Source organism: Megascapheus bottae, unplaced genomic scaffold, assembly GCF_031878675.1.
Source record: "Megascapheus bottae isolate mThoBot1 unplaced genomic scaffold, mThoBot2.hap1 HAP1_SCAFFOLD_40, whole genome shotgun sequence".
In the NCBI taxonomy this organism is placed as follows: Eukaryota; Metazoa; Chordata; class Mammalia; order Rodentia; family Geomyidae; genus Megascapheus; species Megascapheus bottae.
In genome coordinates, this window is record NW_028327715.1 from 1,468,962 (window position 1) to 1,491,969 (window position 23,008).

Here is a 23,008-nt window from a genome sequence, read left to right on the forward strand (position 1 = left end):
AAATAGTTTGGAATGAATTACAACTGATTCATGTAGAGTGTTCTCTAATCCCATAAGTAGATTCACAAGAGCTTTGATCATAATTCTAAAATCCATTGATGGGGCCAGAAGGTAGAGTGCTCACCTAGCATGTATGAAGCCCTGAGTTCGATTCCTTTGTATCACATATACAGAAAGAGCCAGAATAGTGCTAGCCTTGAGCAAAAAGTGTCCAAGGACAGCACCCAGACCCTAAGTTCAAGCCCCAGGACTAGCAAAAAAAAAAATCATTGCCGATTCAGTGTGTGTGTGTGTGTGTGTGTGTGTGTGTGTGTGTGTGTGTTTGCAAATGCACACATGCATGCATGCTGGTACTGCAGCTTGAACTTGAACTTAGGGCCTTGAATTCTCAACTTTTTTTGCTCAAGGCTGTTACTACCACTTGAGCCACACCTCTATTTACCTCTATTTTCAGTTCTTTGTTGGTTAATTAGAGTTAGGAATGTCATGGACTTTTCTTCCTGTGCTGGTTTGGAACCATGATCCTTAGGTCATGAACCACCAGCAGCACCCAGTCTGGCGGTGGGTATTTTGTGTGTACACTGGTTATATGTTTTTAGGACATTCATAGCATAATTCAGGAGTGAGTTTTGCATTTTGCTAACTACGTATAAAAAAACACCACAAGAATATGATTTTTAAATTCTAGAAAGGGTGAACCTTAGCCAAAAGCAGAGAAACTGCAGTCTGCTAGCAATCAAGAAAGTATCTAAGAAGAGGAAATAAAGACAATGTCTTCTTTTAACTGTTTACTGTGGCTTTCTCTTCGTCAATAAATATAAATTATTTAGAAGTAATAGACAGGATATGGCTTCTCTATGTTTACTGAAACTATAATGGGTTATCACAAATCCTCCTTTGCTATCATGGGAAAATTATAATCATTCTCTTGATTTTAATGCTGAGCAATTTTGTTCTGTCCCATACTTAGTCTATGATTGAGTTCTTAGAAAAATACTTGCTACATGAAACTAATAGAGCAAAAAAAAGAAAAACTGACACTAGTATAAAAGCACAAATGATTGGAAATTTAATTCTTTAATTTCTAAGGAAATAATTGATCACACGATTACATCATGAAGTAGACTAAATCTCTCATTCTCAGTTTTCTGTTCCAGGAAGAACTGAAATTACAGGTAACTCTGAAATACTGCTATTTGATAATGAAATATACTTTGTGATACTGTAGGTTTGCTTTCTGTATTGGTTTAGTTTAATATCATACTTAGTTTTCATTCTGAGTAGACTCTCCAAGTGACCACCAGGCAATAGCATGGTGAGATGCCAGTCAGTGTGGTTCTTAGCCATCTTGCCTGTGTGCGGAAGGGGCTAAATGATCAGGCTTCCATACATTTACTCCAATCTTTGTAACTATAACCAGGCATTGGGAAATCTTAAGTGTTTTAGAAACCTGTGCTTGCTGATAATGGAAATCACCTTAAGTTTGAGTTTATAAAGACTGTGGCTATCTAGAAAAAGTGAGTTGTCCATTAAAAAATTATTATTTGATCACTTTTAATATTATCTTGATACATGTGCGTATCAGCCATGTATGCGCTCTAGTTAACTATAACTGTCAGCATTTCTCAGACATCATATTCAATAACGAATAAAAATATTTTAGGAGCTCAAGTGTTGCCTACCTTGAAAGTTCAGTGCCCTGTGTTCAGACCTTAGCATCACCCAACAATATTTCTAATTAGCAGAACATATTTATATTTGTGAAAGAAATGTAATTATTGATCATTACTAATAAGACTTTTGAAAATACTTTTTTTCCTAAATCCTTTCTTTTTCTTCCACATGAATTTTCTTGTCTTTCAAAGTTCTTTCCAGTATTCAGGGGCTTTCGTTGCCTTCATTAATAAAATAGAGCTATAGGCCACAATTTATTCAGAAAAGTCTACCTATTTTAGGATCAGCCTAACCATATCACAGGTTTTGGACGTCGTTTACATATAAGAGCTGAACGTGTTCCAGAATTGCCTTTGAGTCTGTTCTGCACTGCCTTTCCCAATTATGCAGATTCTGGGTAAGGAGAATTGTCCCACATTAATGTTGTCTGTTCACTTTGTGGCACTTACCCTCTCACAGACAAGAAAAAGAACAGACCTGAAGAACCTGGGGGCAATTTCAGATTGTTATCTCCTTTGCTCTCTGTGATTACTCCAAGATCACTCCCTAACAGTGAAATTTACAAGAAATTGTAAAGAAGAGATGGTGGTATATAAACCCAGTTACCTGAAAAAAAATTGAAGCACATGTGCTTCCTCTTTCAAAGCAGTAGAAAAACACTTCCCTTGAACCTGGGAGAAAATTTTAAAACTCACATAGGATATGTTTTGTCCTTTGAAATTTCCTGCAAAATTTCAATGTCAAAGTCCTCGAAAGTTAACTTTACACATAAAATTTATATCCTACCTTTTAGAAACTCTTCCTTATTATGTTTTTCTAGCTAATAATGCTTTATATCACAGTATATTTTAATTGAACTCTTAGTCAGTGATTGAATTAATAATAAAGAAAAAGACATTTTCCAAGTTGGGACTGGCTGCCTGGTTTTGCTTTTCCTGTGCTTATCTCCTTTCGGATGATTTACCAAAAACAAATGCCACAAATCTGGAATTAGGACTAATTGTAGTTATTAAACTGTCACACTATTGTTTCTGTCACTATTGTTTCTCCTGTCTGTTTATTGTTTATGTGTTCATACATGTAGTACAGACAGATGCCACTTCTGTGTGTAAAGTTAGTATTATGAAAATGTTCTATGATATACATAAGATGGAACTATTATAATTCAAATTAATCTCACTTCTATATTGTAATAGTATATTATATAAAATAATATGTTCATTATAACAAATTTGTCATTATTTAATAATAATTTACTAAGAATTCTTTATCAATTGTTCATGTCAGAAAATATCATTACACATACAGAAACAAAACAACTTCTTTCTCCAACATCAGCTTTTGAAGATCTGAAGGAAAATGTGTCCACTATAATTACTTTGTAGACTTCTTTGTAATTCTTATAAAGGAGCCAATAGTTATTTTTCATAAGATTTCATTAAAGCCAGGCACGGTGGCTCATGCCTGTAATCCTAACTATTCAGGAGGCTGAGATCTGAGGTTCAAGGTTCAAAGCCAGCCTGGGTACAAAAGGACCTGAGGCTCTTATCTCCAATTAACCTCTAGAAAACGGGAAGTGGGGCTTGGCTCAAGGATAACACGGTAGCCTTGAGCTGAAGACTCAGAGATAGTGTCAAGGCCGAGTTCAAGCCCCATGACCCACAAAAAAAAAGATTACATTAAAATATTTAAACATTGCTAGCGTTTAGCTGCATTGTGTGAACTGGAAGGTATAAGAATAGGACACATTTTCTCTCATGTATAGAAGTTAGATCTATATTATAAATATATATGTAAGCATATAAAAGGTCATGTTTATACCAACACATTAACTACAATATGGTGTATGTGGGGAGAGGCCTTTGGTGTAACTCCTTTGAACTACTAACTTGTAGTTTACCCAAAAGTAAAAAAAAAAAAACTGGAACAAGTGTAATGAACGGGGTAAGGTCAAGGGGAGAGGGAAAAACAATGGAGAGAAGGGTGGGCGAATGCTAGGATAATGTTTAAAGCACATGAGTTGCCATGAAACTAGGTAAACTGAGGCTATGTGGGGTTGGGAGTGGTGGGGAAGATGACCAAAGGGATGATATTGATCAACAGGCAGTTTGTACTCACAAATTGGCATGTTACATTGGAACTTTTCTCTATACTGAAGGATAAGTTGGCTGCCTGTGGCTCATGCCTATAATCCTAGCTACTCAGGAGGCTGAGATCTGAGAATTGCAGCTCAAAGCCAGTCCCAGCACAAAAGTCCGTGAGACTCTTCTCTCCAACTAACCATCACAAAAACAAAACAAAACCTGGAAGTGACAGTATGACTCAAGTAGTAGAGCACCAACCTTGAGCTGGAGCTCAGGGATAGTGTCCAAGCCCAGAGTTCAAGCCCCACAACAGACACAAAAAGATTATTAAATAATAATAAAAAACTAGGAATAGTAGGGCAATGAAAATATTTGGGAGGTAAAAGAGAAGGGAAAAGGGGGCCACATTATTATTAAGCATGTTTCCTGCATGTGTCTGATTTCCTGTTTCTGTAGATTCTTGTTGCCTACGCTCTTTCCAGGCTGCACACCCTGTGTAGATGACGACACATCTGGTGATAGGAAGCCTAAAATATGGCCTACATCACTGTCTCTGTCTAACTGTCTTCTTCTCTCTCCCTCCCATCTCCCATTGCCTTCTTGTGCTTTTGTCTCACCTCGCAGCCATGCCAAAGTCAATGGCCGTGTGTATCTAATAATAAATAGGTGGGTACTTTGATGTTTTCTCTCTTGCTTGAAAATGTCTCTTGGTATGTTCAAACTCTTTCCTGCTTTATAAATTTAAAAAGAAAATGCCACCAGGTAGTGGACAGTGGCTTCCAGGTATGCTTGTGGAGATATTCTGCAAACCAAGCTATTTGGGTGCTATGCCAAATGGCACTGCCAGGTGGTTGTGGAGGTTGCTGAGGGTCTGCTGGTGCTCAGCAGTTACTCTCAGTCCTAACTTAACATTTCATTGACTTTATTATCTTGTGGTAGAATCCGTTCAAGGCTTACCTGAGAGTCCGTCTCATTCTTGAGCATATCTACTGAAGAGCTCAGCTCAAGAACCACCTCCTACACACACACACACACACACACACACACACACACACACACACACACACAGGCTCTCATAAATGCCAACATCTTGCTAAAAGTCATCTGCCCTTCATCTGAATTCCTATGGCACTTTGTCACTGGGGCTGTCCTGACACTCTGCCTTTCAGACCTCCATCACCTGCTTGGCTTATCTCGCTTGCATAAGCTCCTCAGGCCTGAATGATCTAAGGTATTCACAAGTCACTCTCTCCTAGCCTTACTTCTTGGTTGATATTCACAGCAATGTGTGGTTGACAGACATCAAAATTTCAACTGTATCTCTAGTTGCAAGATCAACACAGATTTGAAGAAAGATTTTTTTTGTCTGTTCTGGGGCTTGAACTCTGGGCCTGGGCACTGTCCCTGAGGTCTTCAGCTCAAGGCTAGTGCTCTACCACTTGAACTACAGCACCACTTATTGTTTTCTGGTAGTTAATTGAAGAGTCTCATGGATTTTTGTGCCCAGGCTGGCTTTGAATTGTGATTCTCAGATCTCAGCCTCCTGAATAACTAGGATTATAGGCATGAGCCAGTGGTGCTTGGCAAGAAGGATATTTCCTAGCCAGTAGTTTTCATCATAAGTCTGCAGCACTGGAATGAGGTCCTCCTTTCAGATGAGGACCAATGACTTGGAGAGAGAAAACCCGCACTGAGTATTCACCCATTACAAAAGTGAGCTTTGTAAGTGCAAGGTGCCCACAAAATGTCCCACAAGAACTGAGCAAAGATCTTTAAGGTTCTGTATCCTCAAACTATATTTTTGCCGTTCCTGGGGCTTAAACTCAGAGCCTGAGCACTGTCCTAGGGCTTTCTCCGAAGCTAGTACTCTACCACTTGAGCCACAGCACCACTTTTGGCTTTTCTATGTATGAGGTACCAAGGAATCAAACCCAGGTCTTTATGCATGCTAGGCAAGCACTCTATCACTAGGTTAAACTCCCAATCCTATTCTTACTCCATTAAGCATGTCAATGAAATTTTTCACTCTCAAAAATTCCATATCAGTAGTAAAGTTAGTTTTTAGTTAAGAGAAATATACATTTTACAATAAACTTGAGTAACAAACCAGGTTTTGGTTTTCTATTGAATTCATGTTTTTCTTAGGGTAAGTGAAGCTGTGGTTCAAATAGTAGACCTTCTAGTCAGCCTTAAGTGAAAAAGCCAAGCAAGAGTAAGAGGCTCTGAGATCAAGCCCCAGTACTGGCACCAAAACAACAAAAGTTTCTCTTTGAGAAAAATCCTAATGCAGATAACTAGGTCTGGCAAACCCAAGGAGGCAAAATGAATGAATGGATGCAGTCCTGGAGAAGGTGTAGGGGAAAATAGAATGAAACTTCCCTGGCCCTGGGGTCTGTCAGGGCCCAGAGTTCTGGACGGCATCAGAGAGAAAATTCTGCCTGTGGCTTTTAGCTGCTAAGTAGAGAAATAAGATGTAAGAGACACCAGTCAGAAATCTTGAGCATCTCCATAAACCCTACCTCTCCAAGCCAAAGGAATGACCCTCTCTTTCTCTGTGCCTCTTAACATTTAGTTTTACTCAGTTAAGACATGGCTGCCATCAAGTATCAACATCAACCAAAATAGTTAAAATCTTGGAATACTCAGACTTTACCATGATCTTCTCAATTCAATTTCTCCTTTATAGAGGAAAGTTTAATATAAAAGATGTCAGAGACGATGCCGCTGAGGACACATCAAACAAACCAAGGGTCCCTCTTTTCACAATGTATTCTTCTTAAATGTGATGTGTATAGTATGTCCAAATTTGAGTAGGACCTACAAGAACCTTAAAATGAGAGGTGTCTCCTTATGAAGTGTGCATACACTCACAAGTTACTTTGTTACTGTTGTTTTATGAGGAGAAAAAAATATCTTTAGAAGGGTAATTTACAAATTAAAAGAAGAATTCGACCTACAATTCAGCATACTGGTGGATTAATACTTAGACAATATTTTACAAGATGTAGAGTAATAGAGCATGTTGAGAACTGTGAGCCATCTTGATAAAGCCCTAATAATGTGAAAGGTGCAGGAAATCAAACTTACTTAATATAATAATCAGTGTGAATTAGAATATTTTAGCTTTCAGAAGCAAAACCTAATCCGTACAGTCTTGTGTAGTAGGTATTTGTGAAGGAATCACTACCATTCGCATGTAAGAAACAATATTAAATTCACAAATCAGTTGATTCTGTGTGAATACAATCCCCTAAAATTAATTATAGATTCTAGAAAATCAATTATCCTAAACCTTACAAATATTCTACTTTAAATATTACTGAGGTCATACACTAAAATAATGGAAGATATTTCACTTTAACTGTTAATTGATACCATAAACTACAAATTTGTCTAATGAAAAGAGTGAATACAATTTACATTTCATATATTCCAATTTCAAATAATTTGAAATGAATAAAAGCCAAACACTAATGCCTCATGCCTTTGATCCGAGCTACTCAGGAGTCTGAGATCTGAGGATCTCAGTTCAAATCCAGCCTGGGCAGAAAAGTTTATGAGACTCTTATCTCCAACAAACCAGCAAAAAAAAAAGCCAGATGTGGGGGCCGGGAGTTTGGCCTAGTGGTTAAAGTGCTTGCCTAGCATGCACAAAGACCTGGGTTCGATTCCTCGGTACCACATACATACAAAAAAAAAAGCCGGAAGTGGTGCTGAGGCTTAAGTGGTAGAGCTCTAGCCTTGAGAAAGTCCAAGGACAGTGCTCAGGCCCTGAGCTCAAGCCCAGGACTGGCCAAAAAAAAAAGCCAGATGTACAATTGTGTCTCAAAGAGTAGAATGCCAGACTCAAGCAAGAAAGCTCAGGGACAGTGTCCAAGCCCTGAGTTCAAGACCCAGCATGTGTGTGCATGCATGCACACACACGTATGCATGCACACACACACACACACACATACAGAATAGAATATAAACTAAGGAGTTTTATAATGACAACATTTTCATACAGAAAGTAGCTTAACAGATGGTTTTTCAAAATTGAGTCATCATTCGAAAGTAAAATTTGTTTCTTCTGTTTCAAAGAAGATTGTGTCCCCAGAGCGTAGAATGTCAAACTTGACACTCAGTGGATCACAGTGAGTACCAAAATCAGCACTGTCTTGGCCAAGGAACTGGCTAAAGCTAGACTAGAATTCCTTCTTCAAGGAGAGAATGCCCACAACACATACTGAAAATAAAATGATGTGGGTACAAAGGGAGAGATGCATAGATTGAGGGCATGAAGGGGAGAGTGGAGGAATAAATGAACAGATAGATAACATCTCTTAGAATTGGAAAGGAGAAACAGTTTACCTATGAAACACGCAGTAAGAGCTTAGAGCCTAAACCAATATAAAGGCAAGGCCACAAAAGGATCTGTAAACATGAAGTAAATGTAAAGAGAAGACTGTGAATTCCTCACAGAGACAGGCAGGTGGAATCATTTCATATGAGGGAAGAAAGGAGATTCTCCCAGACTACAGTGGGCCCATCCATGTGTCTATCTGGAGTCCTACAACAAAAAAACTTTCCTCTGAATTATAAATAAGTAACACAAAATAATCAGTGAAGAATTGTAAGTATTTCACAGAAAAAGCCAGAAGTGGTGCTGTGGCTCCAGTGGTAAAGCACTAGCCTTGAGAAAGCCCAAGGACAGTGCACAGGCCCTGAGTTCAAGCCCCAGAACTGCCCCCCCCAAAAAAATAGCATTCTCAGTTCCTTAGCCTGACATTTTGAGGATGTATTCATTCACCAGAATGTGCTTTTAACATTGATTTTGAGGGAGAAAAATGTCAAGATTTTTTATGATTATTTACTAAGGGGAAGAAAGGCTGAGTTCATAGTTTTCTGGGTCAGCTGATCTGTGTAGCAGACTAGAACCTGTTCACCCTCTGTGGATGCGCATGACACATCCATAATGAAGGAAGTCTGCCTCCCAGTATATAGAGTTTTCAGAAGCCATACCCAACAGTGTGAATAAACAATAAGACTGTTGTCTCCAACATTCCCAGGAAGAAGTATCAGAATGTGTTCTGAAGGTTTCTTTTAAGTACACAAACTGCCAAAGAATGGGCTGAGGAGCGAATTATACCGTTTAGCATCTTCTCTCATGTCCATTGTTGAGTGGTCCCTTGTAAGAACATTATTTCTAATTCTGCCTTATATTAGAGAGTTATTAAAACTCAGTATAAGAAAATCTCAAAGATGGTTTAATGTCACTACATACTTACAGAAGTTTCTTTGTTTTCTATATATCACATGAAGTAGGCACAGCCATTTCCAGCTTTTACAGACCAGCAAACAGAGACTTACAAGGCATGTTAAATAGTTGGCCATTTCACACAGTAGGAAATGATCTCATTGGGCTTCAACTTGTTTTTGCTGTTGTTCCAGTACTGGAGCTTGGACTTAGAGCTTCATGTTCTCGCTTAGCTTTTTCATTCAAGGCCGGTGTCTACCACTTGAGTCACAGTCTACCACTTGAGTCACAGTACTCCTTCTGGCTTTTTGCTAATTATTCAGAGATACTAGCCTCATGGGATATTCTGAACTGTGGTCCTCAGATCTGTTTTATGAGTAGCTAAGATTATAATTGTGAGCCATTGACACCCAGCCTTCAGTCTGCCTTTCTAACTCCAAAACCCCATACTTTCAACATTCTTTTTTTATTTCCTCCATAAAAGTATGGTAAAATAGAGATAGATAGATAGATAGATAGATAGATAGATAGATAGATAGATCAACAGATATTAAGAAAAACTCACACTGATTATTTTAAAAGCATTATTATTCAATCATGTATTTAAAACTTTTTCATGTCTACATGTTTCAGACACATCAATTCTATGAATATCCCATGCAAAATACCATTCACCAGAGTTCCCAGATAGCCAGCAAACTCCTATGCTAGAATGTAACAGTCCCATATACATTTTCCCCTTTTTCTCTGCCACCTGTTACAACTTTCAAGGTTCAATCGCTTTTTCCAAAGCATCCTAGGTGTTGCCTGGCCCATTTCCTTATAAGGATTGTGTCAGAGTACAGTGAGCAGCATGAGTGGTGAAATTTCAGAACTCTTCCATCTTCAGCCCCACCTGTCTCGTAGGGGATTACAAGTTTCTAGAAAGAATTGCAGATCTTCCGAAGGGCTTGTTCCAGGTCTTCCTTTGGTTCCTCCATTTAATGACTGACCTCTCTGCCCAACGCTCAGCAGTATGGGGACATTTTGCTCTATGGTTCAGGTAAATCCTGAACCATAAGTAGCCTTTTGTGGCTAATGGTTTTTTGTTCCATAACTAATGGTGATTATTAACATGTTGTCTTCTTGTCTGTATGATACAGACTTTAAAATGCAGTCTGAGGTGGTCATAAAATCTTGGTTCTAATGACAGACAGTGTCTTCTCACACCGTATAATCTGACACTGCTTGAAGTGAAGAGATAGATGGCTGTGGCCACATCCAATTGCATTTAGGACATAGAAAAAGCAGCCTAATGACACAGGTTTAAAAAAGAACTAGGCCAGGCTCCGGTGACTCACGCCTAGAATCCTACCTACTTAGGAAGCTGAGATCTGAGGATCAGGGTTCAAAGCCACACAGGGCAGGAACTTTCATATGACTCTTATCCTCAGTGAAGCACCAAAAAAAGCCAAAAGTGGAGCTATGGCTCAAGTGGTAGAGTACCATCATTGAGCAAAAATAATCTCAGAGGTAGCACCCAAGCCCTTAGGATCAGCACACACACACACACACACACACACACACACACACACACACACACACACACACCCCAACATGGAAGACAAGAATTGTACTTGTCATTTACCTTATGAGAGATACTGTAGGGTCAGAGTGGCTGTCTGCACTCAGTGAGAACTTCCTTCTTACTGAGGCTAAGGTTCCTTCCCCATTTCTGCCACTGCTGCCACCAGCATAGCTGCCATCAGTGACCCTCAGGCATGATTTGGTGCCGATCCATCCCAACTCCTGAGAGCATTTTGCTTCTGTTGCACTGGTATTTGAAGCTGGTAGCATGGGGTTCGCTACTGCCAAGGTTGATTGAGAACACACATTGTTAAAGAATTTGAAAAAGGAAACCTTCCTGCTTTTTACAAGATGGTTGGTTGTGTTCCTAAAAGGCACAGGAGTCTCTGTGTTCTCCTCCTTACAAACCCGCAGTCCTATCCACTCAGATCCGTCGCTGAGCCTAGGGTCCTAGCCAAAGCTCGCTACTCATGCCATCCCGCCATGCACTTGGCATTAGGCCGTTCCTGCAAGAGGCATACAGGAATGCAATAGTGGGTGATGTGTCGCATGATGTATGATCTCTGACTCTCCTTATAATTCTTCTGTTCTCATCTCCTTTTTTTCCCTCTCTATTTCAATTACTTTGAGCAGCATCAAGAAAAAATTACCAATCCACCAAAATGAGTAAGTCCCCCCGTGAAGTCATGAAATGCTTGCTCTACATGTGCCATTTCCTGCTTCTACATCCTAAACTCTGACCATTGCCTCCTCTGGGGGGGGGGAGGAAATGTCAAGTTTAGGTGTCAATAGCTCTCATTCCTGATTAGTCACTGGAACTTGAATATGAAAAGTTACTAAAACCTTGACTTGAGAGTTTGTTTTTCAAAAGAACTTAAAACAAACCAACCAAACATGGCAAGATGCTAACACCCCACCTTGCAAGGTCTTTGTACGTGTACTGATTCTCGTTTCATTTATCCTCCTTTGACTTGCCCCTTGCTCTTCTCTCTCATGGTCCTCTTCTTCTGACTCTGTTGTTCTCTGCCAAACAGATTGGCCCATCCTGAAGGAAGCCTCCCAGATCTGGCCATGCTAAAACCTGTGATACCAAAGCTGGTGGAGCCCGGGGAGGAGAAACTAGAGGGATACTCTGAAAAGGCCAAGAAGGGTGAGCTTGAGAAAGACAGTGAGGCATCAGAGGATGACGAAGAGGAGTCAGAAGAGGAGGAAGAAACATCAGGTAACTATCTCACTCCTAGCATTTGTTCTGACTGATTGAATCATTGACCTGCTCCATAGGATCTGTATGTGAGTTGGAGAAATAAAAGCAGGAGTTTTCCTGGATTTTGGCAGATATATATTTGGTTGGATTTGATTGCTATAATATTCTTGGTTCAACTGTTCCAATTATTTCCTTCTAATCTGACTGAGAAAAGAGGAAATGGCTGTTACTAAATCCAGACCAGCAGGCAGGGCTTTGGTTTGGAGACCACAAGGGACCAGGAGGACATATGTCACCATCCCCTATAGAGGATACAGCAGCCCCTGTGCAGGTGCCGGTCTCAGCTTTATACATTTTCTTGAGGAAGTCTGTCAAGGATTTTCCTGGGATAGAGGAACTAAGAATGAAGAAAATGTGCAATCAGTCCCACCACTGATCATTTTAAGGCAGCTCCTAAAGATGTTACCTAGGCATTTTCTCTGCCTACTCTGATGTCAAGGGGTTTCTTCCCCTTTATTTGTAGACTTAAAATAAAAATATTTTAACAGGATACGATGGGGATCAAATGGCCTTAGTAATCAGGAAATGTTCCCTGACAGAGTATGCAAAGGACAGAGCCACTCATCTGTGCCACAGTATCCAGGGCATATAAGAGGAAGCAAAATGCCATCTCAGAGGCAGAACACTGAGGTAGCACCTTTGCTTTTTGTTTTGTGCTGACCCTGGGGCTTAAAATCAGGGTCTGGTTACTGACCCTGAGCTTATTTGTTTTGGTGCCAGCCCTGGGGCTTGAGTTTAGGGCCTGAATACTGTCCTTGAGCTTTCTTAAGGCCAGAGCTCTACCACTTGAGCCTCAGCACCACTTCTGGCTTTTTCTATGTATGTGGTACCCAGGAATTGAACTCGGGTCTTCGTGTATGCTAGGCAAGAACTCTTACCACTAGGCCCAACTCCCAGCCCAACCCTGAGCTTTTTTAACTCAAGGCTAGCACTCTACCCCTTGAGCCAAAGCTCCACTTCTGGCTTTTGGTGGTTCATAGGAGATAAGAGTCTCATGGACTTTTTCTGCCTGAGTTGTCTTTGAACCATAATCCTCTGGTTTCAGCTTTCATGTGAGCACCGGTACCCAGCCTGCTGCCCTTGTTTTTAATGGTCTTTTCTTCTGTATAAAAATAGAAATTACAAAGCACATAAGGAGGAAGATTCCTCTCAGAGACAAGTTCCTCCAGCAAACCTAGTCACTGCTCCCGTTCATCTCAGAAGGCAGGAAAGGACCAGAGACATCCCCACATAGCTGAACACCACCTGCACCCCAGCGTGAGGGATTCAGACTCAGATATTCCTCTGTTGACTTCAGGGAGGTTGAACTTTACTAGTGGCACGTTTACATTCACACATCATCACATGTAATAACTATGTACACCACCCAATCATGTACCCAGAACTTTCCATTGACCGGTTTCTGTGTCATGTTATAAATAAGCATTTTTCACAACTGCAACCTTACTAAATATTCAGAACTATGTACAATAATGTTAAATTTACTTATGGTGCCAGGTAGAGAGTGTGAACTTCTGTCTACAAACATAATGGAATAATCCATGATGTGGATACGACAGGCCAAAGTAAACCTGTTGCAGCTTTCAGTCAGAGTAAGCCAGCACAGTTCTAGAGAGAAGCATATCCTGTGTGTCTACCCCAAGGTGGAAAGAATAAACTGTCATGATAAAATGAAAACAAAAATGGTTAGACTCTGCATTTGATCACATTTCCTGAATCTGTGGACTGGGCCATCCAGTCATTTTTTCATTTGAAAAAGGGGTGCGCAGGCTGCACCCACTTCTTGAAGATTACAGACAGGTATGTCCTCTCAGAGAAGAAGGAGAGCTTTAGCTCATGACTTCTGACACCATCATTTTAACAAGAAACATGGCATTGACAGAGAGCTTGGGATACTTAGAATTCCCAGGGAACTAGGGAATCATTATTTCCTCCAAATGCTTCTTTACATCAGTATTACGGAAGTGTGGTTACAGTGACATTGTCTCTGATCTCAGTTTACGATGTCCATGTGATCAGAATGCCTTGGGGCTTTCAGATCCTCATCTCTGCAGATTCTCTTGAATCTCACCACTACAACTATTTTGCAGCCTCTTTGAAAGTTATAAGACATGCATTAATGAATAATACAGACAGTCCTCATGCTCTTGGGTGACCTTACTGTCTTGCAGATCTAAGAAACAAATGGCACCTGGTGATTGATCGCCTCACTGTGCTCTTCTTAAAATTCCTGGAGTATTTTCACAAGCTGCAGGTGTTCATGTGGTGGATCTTGGAGTTGCACATCATCAAAATCGTCTCCTCCTACATTATCTGGGTTACTGTGAAAGAGGCAAGTGAAAGTTTGTTGTATTATCAGACAGAATAGAATCAATCACAATGGCCCATCCATCTGTTTCCTTCTCCATCTCTCCTTGGTGCTTTTCATTCCGTGCCTATTGTATTAGAACATCACAGCTAGGTGCATGACCTTTGACATTCAGAAGACACAAGGAACTCAGAAGACAGAAAGACTGGAGAGAAAATCGGGTGGCTTAGGTCCTAAATGGCTTGGTTGTGATGCCCTACTTTCTTATTTTGATCTAGTCACAGTGGATTTTTTTTTGTTCTTTGAGACAAGCCACTAAGTATCTGATCCATTTGTATAAAGCCTCTGTTTTCTTGTCCGTAAAGAAAAATTACCATTCTGTCAGCAATTGTTTCACTTTTGCTATGGAAAATTAACTTTCTCTGAACTGAGGTTTTATTGAGTCCCTATTTTAACAAGTGGTTTTTGTATAATGTTTGCATATTTTATTTTAATTTTATTTTTGAGATGCTCACAATTCAAACTATCTGCTAGCAACTAAGCCAGGTAATCGCTATCTGCAGTCCTTAAAAAGTTTAACTAAATTGGCCACTGGTGGCTCAGGCCTGTACCTATGTGACAACTGCACTTGATCTCACTTCTTGTGTTCCTCCAATCAGTTGTTAAAGAAGCTCAAGCCACGTCCGTCATTATCTTTTTTTTATCCAACATGTTTTGCATTATTCAACCAATCTTCCCAGAGAGTAAATGGGATTGTGACAGTCTCTTACTTATAACATCACCATAGAGTTCCCCCCACCTCTACCTCTCTCCCTGTCATGTCCCTCCCTCTACCCCTTCTTCCTCCTTCTTCCTCTCCCCCCCCTCTCTTTCCCTCCAGTGCTCACAAATGCATGGTGTGAAACACTTCATTTAACCTTATTATTCCTTCTTTTTAGATTATTTTTCTAATACTGGGGCTTCAATTCAGGGCCTAGGCGGCACTGTCCTTATGCTTTCTCAAGGCTAATATTGAGCCACAACTTGAGCCACAGCACCATTTCTGGCTATTTTTTTTTGTGCATGTGGTACAGAGGAATGGAATCTAGGGCTTTGTGCATGCTAGGCAAGCACTGTACCAGTAGGCCATGCTCTGGCCCCTTATTATTCATAAACTCAAGAGCATGAGTGGGTTTTAAAGTCCTCTGGAGCCAGGCATCAGGTTTATAATCTTAGGTACTCAAGGAAGCTGAGATTTGAGGATCAATGTTCAAAACCAAGCCAAAGAGGAAAGTTCATAAGAGTCTTCAATAAATCACCAAAAGATAAAAGCGGCACAGTGACAGCCTTGAGTGAAAAAGCTAAGGGACAGTGTTCAAGTATCCAGGCCCTGAGTTCAATCCAAAGTCCCAACACACACACACACACACACACACACACACACACACACAGTTCCCCCCACACAAACACTCACACTGCCTTTCCAGCACACACACCATTTACCTATCAGTGTGTGTCCCTCGTATGTTCTCTCTTAACTATAAGGCCTTGGACCTGCCTTGTCTTCTCCCCATCTATCTTGTGCTTACACTTCCGGTCTCAATTTAGGTCTAATGTCTTTTTTGTGTGTGTGCCAGTCCTGGGGCTTGAATTCAGGGCCTAGGTACTATCCTTGAGCTACTGGAGTTGCAGCACCACTTCTGCCTTTTTCTGTGTATGTGGTACCAAGGAATTGAGCCCAGGCTTTGTGCATGCTAGGCAAGCACTCTACCACTAGACCATGCTCCCAGCCAAGCCTACTCTTTTAACCTTCCCTCGTATAGCCCATAGAGCTCTGGACTTGATACATGTTTGACTTTATAGTAAATTCACGCTGTTATTTTCTTCTTGTAGCATTAAATGTTTCTAGGGCATTTTTTTCTGTGCCAGTACTAGAACTTGGACTCTTGGTAGGCACTGTCCTTTAGCTTCTGCACTCAAGACTAATGTTCTACTACTTGAGCCACAGCTCTACTTCCAGCCTTTTGGTGGTTCATTGGAGATAAGAGACTCACAGATTGTCCTGTTCAGGCTGACTTTAAACCACAGTCCTCAGATCTCAGCCTCTTGAATAGTTAGGATCACAGGAACCAGCTCCTAAGGCATTATTTTAAGAATATTCAACATATTCCATGACTGAATACAACAGAGGTGCTTCTGTACTATTAATGGAAAGGAAAGTCATTAGACATGGGGGAATATCTCCTTGATACATAACCTCATTTGCAGCTAAAAGCCAATATATTTGAGTTGACTTTATTGTTCTCCTTCCGAAATCCTGTGCCCCACCCCCTCAGCGTTTTCTATCTTAGCAATGATTCTAGCATCGATTCAGTTTGCCATGAAGAAACCTGAGGTAATGTCTTACACCTTTCCCTCCAAGTCTCCAACCTGCTTCCATCAAGTGATTCAGCGACAAATCCAGCTCATGTTCCACTTAAGTCCATCTCATCTCATGTTCCATTTAAGTCCAGTGCAACTGCCTTAATGCTTCCTTCCAACTGTGACTCACATCCTTAGCCCCTGCAAATCCCAGGGTAACTGGTCTCTGACTTCAAGTCTGACCAATATCACATCCTCTATTTTTCCATCACATTTATCTAAGGAAGCTAGAGATCATACCTTACTTTCAAACTCTTTGTCAACAGGTCCTTTAAGCCTCTCTGTTTGCTGCAGAATGAGTTCATGTGCCATTGCATGGCTCATGCGAGATACGTTGAAATTTGACTTCTGATTATGTCTCTATCTTCCCTCATTGTGGCATTTTACTTTATTTTACTTCAGTTCATTTTTTTCTGTTCTTTTATGTGCCAGTACTGAGTCTTGAACTTAAGGCCTAGGCACTGCTCCTTAGCTTTTCTTGCTTCAAAGCTGCTGCTTTACCACTTGAACCCCAGCTCCACTTCTACCTTTTTGGTGGTTAATTGGAGATAAAAGTCTCACAGACTTTCCTGCCCATGATCCTCAGACCTCAGCCTCCTGAGTAGCTAAAATTATAGGTATGAGCCTATAATCCTAGTGCCCAGTCTACTGTGGCATTTTATACTTCCAACTCTTAATTCCCCATGGTCTGTAGTCATCTTTTCTCATCATTTGTTTCCATACTTTCTTGCCTTTGCTTCTGCATAGCTGACTGGAATTTACTACCCACCTCTCACATTCAGTACTCACCCCATTCACCTGGTTCTGCTCTTTGTGAACCCACTCATCAGACCAACGATCCCTTGTAAATGCTCTCACAGAAACTCACATACATCTGTAACCTAGCTATTGCTGTTGTTTTATAGCTATTAAATTATCCTATGTCTTATCTGTCTTCCATATAAAATGTAGTATCCTCCAGACCATAATTCACTCATTCCCTCATGTCCCTGTGCATGCCAAGAACACAAGCAACACGTTCAACTGGAGAAGTCAAGTTGTCTTGCCTTTGATGTTATTTCATATCATATCTTTTTGTCCCCATTTCTGATTTTATGTTTCCAGGTGTCTCCGTTCAACTATGTATTTTTGATATCTTGGGCTTTTGCTCTGCCATATGCCAAGCTGCGCCGTGTGGCCTCAAGTGTCTGCACTGTGTGGACGTGTGTGATCATCATCTGCAAAATGTTGTACCAGCTACAAACCATTAAACCTGAGAACTTTTCTGTCAACTGCTCCTTGGTGAGCTTTGAGGATGGGAGACCTCCCTGAATGTCCGTTAGGGAAGCAAGGCAGATACTTAGAGTCTACCCCCACCACTCCCCATTCAGCACATGCAGCCTAGATTGTAGGCGAAGTTGTACAGTCTGGCTCTGTTAGCCTGGACCTGCATCTACTTTGGAGTTTAGATCCCCCTTGAAATGAGCTCCCAAATCTACCATGCCCAGAGCTGAGGGAGAAAAGCCTGCCCATGTCCACTTGTCAAACTGACTCTACCTTCTCTCTCCTTTTTAGCCAAATGAAAATCAAACCAATATCCCCCTTCAAGATCTAAACAAATCTCTGCTCTACAGTGCTCCTGTGGACCCAACAGAATGGGTTGGCCTGCGGAAGTCTTCTCCTTTGCTCGTCTACCTGAGGGTAATGCGTCTCCTGTGCCTAGCCTATAACTGCACAGTTACAATTTGCAGTCCTCTCCCAGGACAGTCTCAGTGTCCTGTGTGGTCATCACTGCATCTTCTTCCATGGTTTTGAGAGTCACCTTGGCTGCAAACGAGTGGATATTAAAATCAGTACTCATCTTATATGCTGAAGGGAAGTTGTCCAAGCAGTCTCATGTTGGTTAGATAAAATATGTTAAGGAGCTCACAATATAAAGAGCAAGTTTGATGGAAACATCAGAACTAAAATATATCCAAAATAAATTGCAAATCTTTTAAAAAGCATAATGTTAACTTGGCCAGAAACAAAGAAGAAAAATTGTCTGAAAAGGAAATGCTATAGTTTACAAGAAACTAGCATTCCATTGCAAGAAATTTTTAAATTGTCTCTATATTTTTAAAGGGTATATATTATAGCTAGAAACAATAAAATACATATCTCTGAAAAAACTTTGATAACAAATACTCATAGAAACATAGTACAAACAGAAGAACATAATTTTTCACATTTTACTTTGACAGATAATTTAAGCAGTCATGGTCATATTATACTAGCCATTCATATAAAATAAAACCATATACTTGGCAGTTAGGGGTGTGTGTGTGTGTGTGTGTGTGTGTGATTTTTGCAAGTACTGAACTCAGGGTAAGGGTGCTTTTGTTTAGCTTTTTCTATCAGGGCCTGAGCACTGTCCTTGAGATTTCTCAGGCTAGTGCTCTACCACTTGAGTCACAGCACCACTTCTGGTTTGCACATGCTGTGCAATTTCCAGTTTTTCCTTACATGGTAGATAGTGTTAAAAGTCGCTCTTAGAAGGATAAAATACATTAATATTTGAAAATAGCAATTATACTAATATCTGTCAGCTATTTCCCTGCATGTAATTATTTCCATCATTATCGTTATAAGAACTACAATCTTACCCTCATGAGCATTCTTTCTGGGGTCGGATATCAGTGATATTAAAGCGTTCCCTCTAGCTGGCACCCCACTTCTCCAGCATAGTGTAATCCCAGGATATCTCCCTGCTATCATTGCACTTACACTTCCTATAAGGTCAGACTGCCTTCTTCCAATAGGCAGGCACTCTGCTTCCTTAGCATATGGAGTGTACTTAGCAAGTAAATAGGAGTGACCAGTGTGATGTACAGAGATTTTACCTCCTGTTCCTGGGGCACCCAGCCTGAGTCCTCAATGGAGATGACTCCACAACAAATAAGACAGGGAGAATCAGTCTTCCATTCAATCCTACCATGAATTACTAGTAGGATATTATAAAAATGTCCTTTTAGATATCCAGAATTAAGTACAGTGATGGGGATTGCTTAAAACTAATGAATTGTAAAGCATTTGGTCTACCCTGTTTTTGTTTTCCTTCTTATGATTTGTAGAATAATCTTCTGATGTTAGCTATTCTGGCCTTTGAAGTCACCATCTACCGCCATCAAGAGTACTATCGAGGTCGGAACAAGCTCACAGCCCCTGTGTCTAAAACTATCTTTCATGACATTACAAGACTTCACCTAGATGATGGGCTTATCAATTGTGCCAAATACTTCATAAACTACTTCTTCTACAAATTTGGCCTGGAGGTAAGTTTTCATACCAAGGTGATTTATTTCTATTTACCATGAAAAGTCAAGTAGCATCTTTGGCTAGCTGGTCACCAGAGCCTCACTATCTATCTTTAGCCAGGAAGTTTGATCCTCTTGGGATATACAGATGCTGCTGCTGTTGCTGCTGCTGCTGCTGCTACTACTGGTTAGCGTGGCTGGGAATTTTCCACACTCAAAAGCCATTTCTCCAACTGCAACAGAGGCCTCTCTAGAACCATCCAACTATATGGAGACCAGTTATCATAATAGTTCCATATAAGGAATAAAATTTTAATTGCTGGGTACTGGTGGCTCATTCCTGTAAACCTAGCTACTCAGGAGGCTGAGATCTGAGGATTGCAGTTCAAAACCAGCCCAGGTAGGAAAGTTCCTGAGATTCTTATCTCCAATTAATCACCAAAAGTCAGAAGAGGAGGTGTATCCCAAGTTGTGGACCACCAGCCTTGAGCTCAAATCTAACCAAGAGTGTGACCTGATGCCCTGTATTTCATCCCCCAGTATCTGCACCTTCAAAATTATAATACTGACCTTTTGTTTTTACACTATTTTTATGCAAGTTCAAACTGCAGCCACAATGAATGCTATAACCTGACATGATTGTGGTAAGGCTATCTCTTTAGTATGAGGTGGTTATTGTGACAATGGCATAGTCTATCTTCCCACTCAGTAGAGACAGCCTGAGCACTGTAGGTCTCTACCCCAGCAGGTGCACTGGCCCACAACCCCTTCCCTGTAAAGCCGATCTCTCTTGCATCTTATCACCCTTACACAGACCTGTTTCCTAATGTCAGTGAATGTAATCGGTCAGCGAATGGATTTCTATGCCATGATTCATGCCTGCTGGCTGATTGCCGTCTTGTATCGACGCAGAAGAAAAGCCATCGCTGAGGTCTGGCCCAAGTACTGCTGCTTCCTGGCCTGTATCATCACCTTCCAGTACTTCATCTGCATTGGCATCCCACCTGCCCCCTGCCGAGGTGAGCCCCGTCCCCCGGCTTTTAGCAAAAGTCATTATCAATGGCCACTGGAGAATTGATGTTTGCTGTTTATCTCGGCCCTCCCCCCAACAGATTATTCATGGCGATTCAAGGGTGCCAACTTCAACGACAACATTATCAAATGGCTGTACTTCCCTGATTTCATTGTGCGACCCAACCCTGTGTTTCTGGTCTGTAAGTGTTTCCACCACAGGGTTCATGACATTCATACGCGAGTTTACATTGGCTCATTATTCTTCCCATGGTAGGCATTAGTGCTTTTGCTTCTTTCCCTGAACTTCACAATCATGTAAAGGGTTGTTTTATTCATTAATATTGCAAGTCATTAATGGTTCCTACTTGCTCTATTACATTTGCAAATATTAATAAATCAGCGTTGAAGTCCCACATTCACTTGTATAACTCCCTTTCCAATATGTTCCCTCCTTAGTCACAGGTATCTTTTTGAAGGTAGTAGAGAGGGAGGCCTCTCAGATTGAGTTGTGATCAGGTTTCAAGATGCCACTATCAGGCAGGCCAAAATGAAAAACAAGGCTGTAGTGGCAAGAAAGAGGCTTTCAGGCAGGAATGAACAGATCAAAGCCTTTGAAAGAAGCCAGTAAATAAAGGATTGGAGCAGTTTCTTTCCCTTCCCCCAAACACACACACAGAGTAGGGAGTGTCAGACAATACAGAGTACTTGATTGCCCTAAATATTTCAGGATTTTAGGACCAACAAAGCAACTATGACTTGGCTCTGGTGACCTGGCCTTGGGGTCTGTGCCAGGCAGCTCTTAGATATTCTTCTTCCTGTCTTTCTCTCTGCCCCCTTTAGTGTATCTAAGCTCAAGGAATATCATGTGGGTACTAATGCACAGGGAATGGCACAAGAATGTCACATCTATCACATGTAAAAGATAAGAAAGAATATGGGGAAGGTCCAGGCTGGGAATGTGGCACTTGCCTAGCATGCATGAAGGCCTGGGTTCAATTCCTCAGTATCATATACCCAGTAAAACCCAGAAGTGTGCAATGGCTCAAGTGGCAAAGTGCTAGCATTGAGCAAAAGAAGTTCAGGAACAGTATCCAGGCCTGAGTTCAAGTCCCAGGACTGGGAAAAGAAAAAAAAGAATATGAGGAAGAAAAGTGCTCCAGTAGCTTTCTCAAAACTAGGAAGAATCCTGGCATGCATAGCTAATATTTCCAATCCTAGCCATTCAAGAGGCTGAGATATAAGAGCTTCAGTTCAAAGTCAGCCGAGGCAGAAAAGTCTGTGAGACTCTTATCTCCCATTAACCAGCAAAAAGCTAGTAGTGGAGGTGTGGCTAAGGTGGTGGAGTACCAGTGTTGACTAAACAAACCCAAAAGAAAAGACCTTGGCTCCAAGTTGAGCCTCAGTACCAAAAAAAGAAAGAAAGAAAGAAAATCCTAATGGGAAATTAATGCAAATCCACACTGTCTCAGGAAAAATTCTCTACAACTAGAAGCCTAGTAGTGAACACCTCACACTGGTATAAAGCAATGTGCAAACAAATCCCAGGCTTTCTCTTGGGGAGGCCCAGCCTGTGTGTTCTATCTTTCCTCTGGCACACTGGCAAGTAATGACTTTTACTAGACCCTGAAAGCCTAGGGTGCGAACTTTGGGGATGCACTTTCCCACAGGTGTTGGTGGCTAGTTCATGCTGCTTGTGACACTGGACCTCAGAACAGGAGGTGATATGGTAGTCACCTCCCTTTGTCTTGCCAGATGACTTCATGCTGCTCCTGTGTGCCTCCTTGCAACGGCAGATTTTTGAGGATGAAAATAAGGCTGCAGTACGAATCATGGCTGGGGACAATGTGGAAATTTGCATGAACCTAGATGCAGCTTCATTCAGCCAACACAACCCCGTGCCAGATTTTATTCACTGCAGGTAACAATGGCTTCGTCTCCTCAAGTCACCCAGACATGAGCATTGCATACAGATGGCTCCTCTGCTTCAGATCTCTCTAGAACACTACTTAAAAAGAAGCTATTTGCGAGAAATTTGACTAAAAGAAAATGGTAAGCATTCATTCACACAGGGTTTCCCCAATTCATGTTTGTATATTACTACTTATGCCAGGGTTTCCTGTACACCAGGCCAGTGGGAAAGGAAAGATGGATGCAGGGATCATAGTATGGTTTCTCAACTATTCCAAT

General features: G+C 41.0%; 1 pseudogene; it reads left to right on the forward strand.

The window, feature by feature from the left end:
* Positions 1-23,008, forward strand: part of LOC150039295 (piezo-type mechanosensitive ion channel component 2-like) — a 171,653-nt pseudogene that overhangs the window by 90,252 nt on the left and 58,393 nt on the right.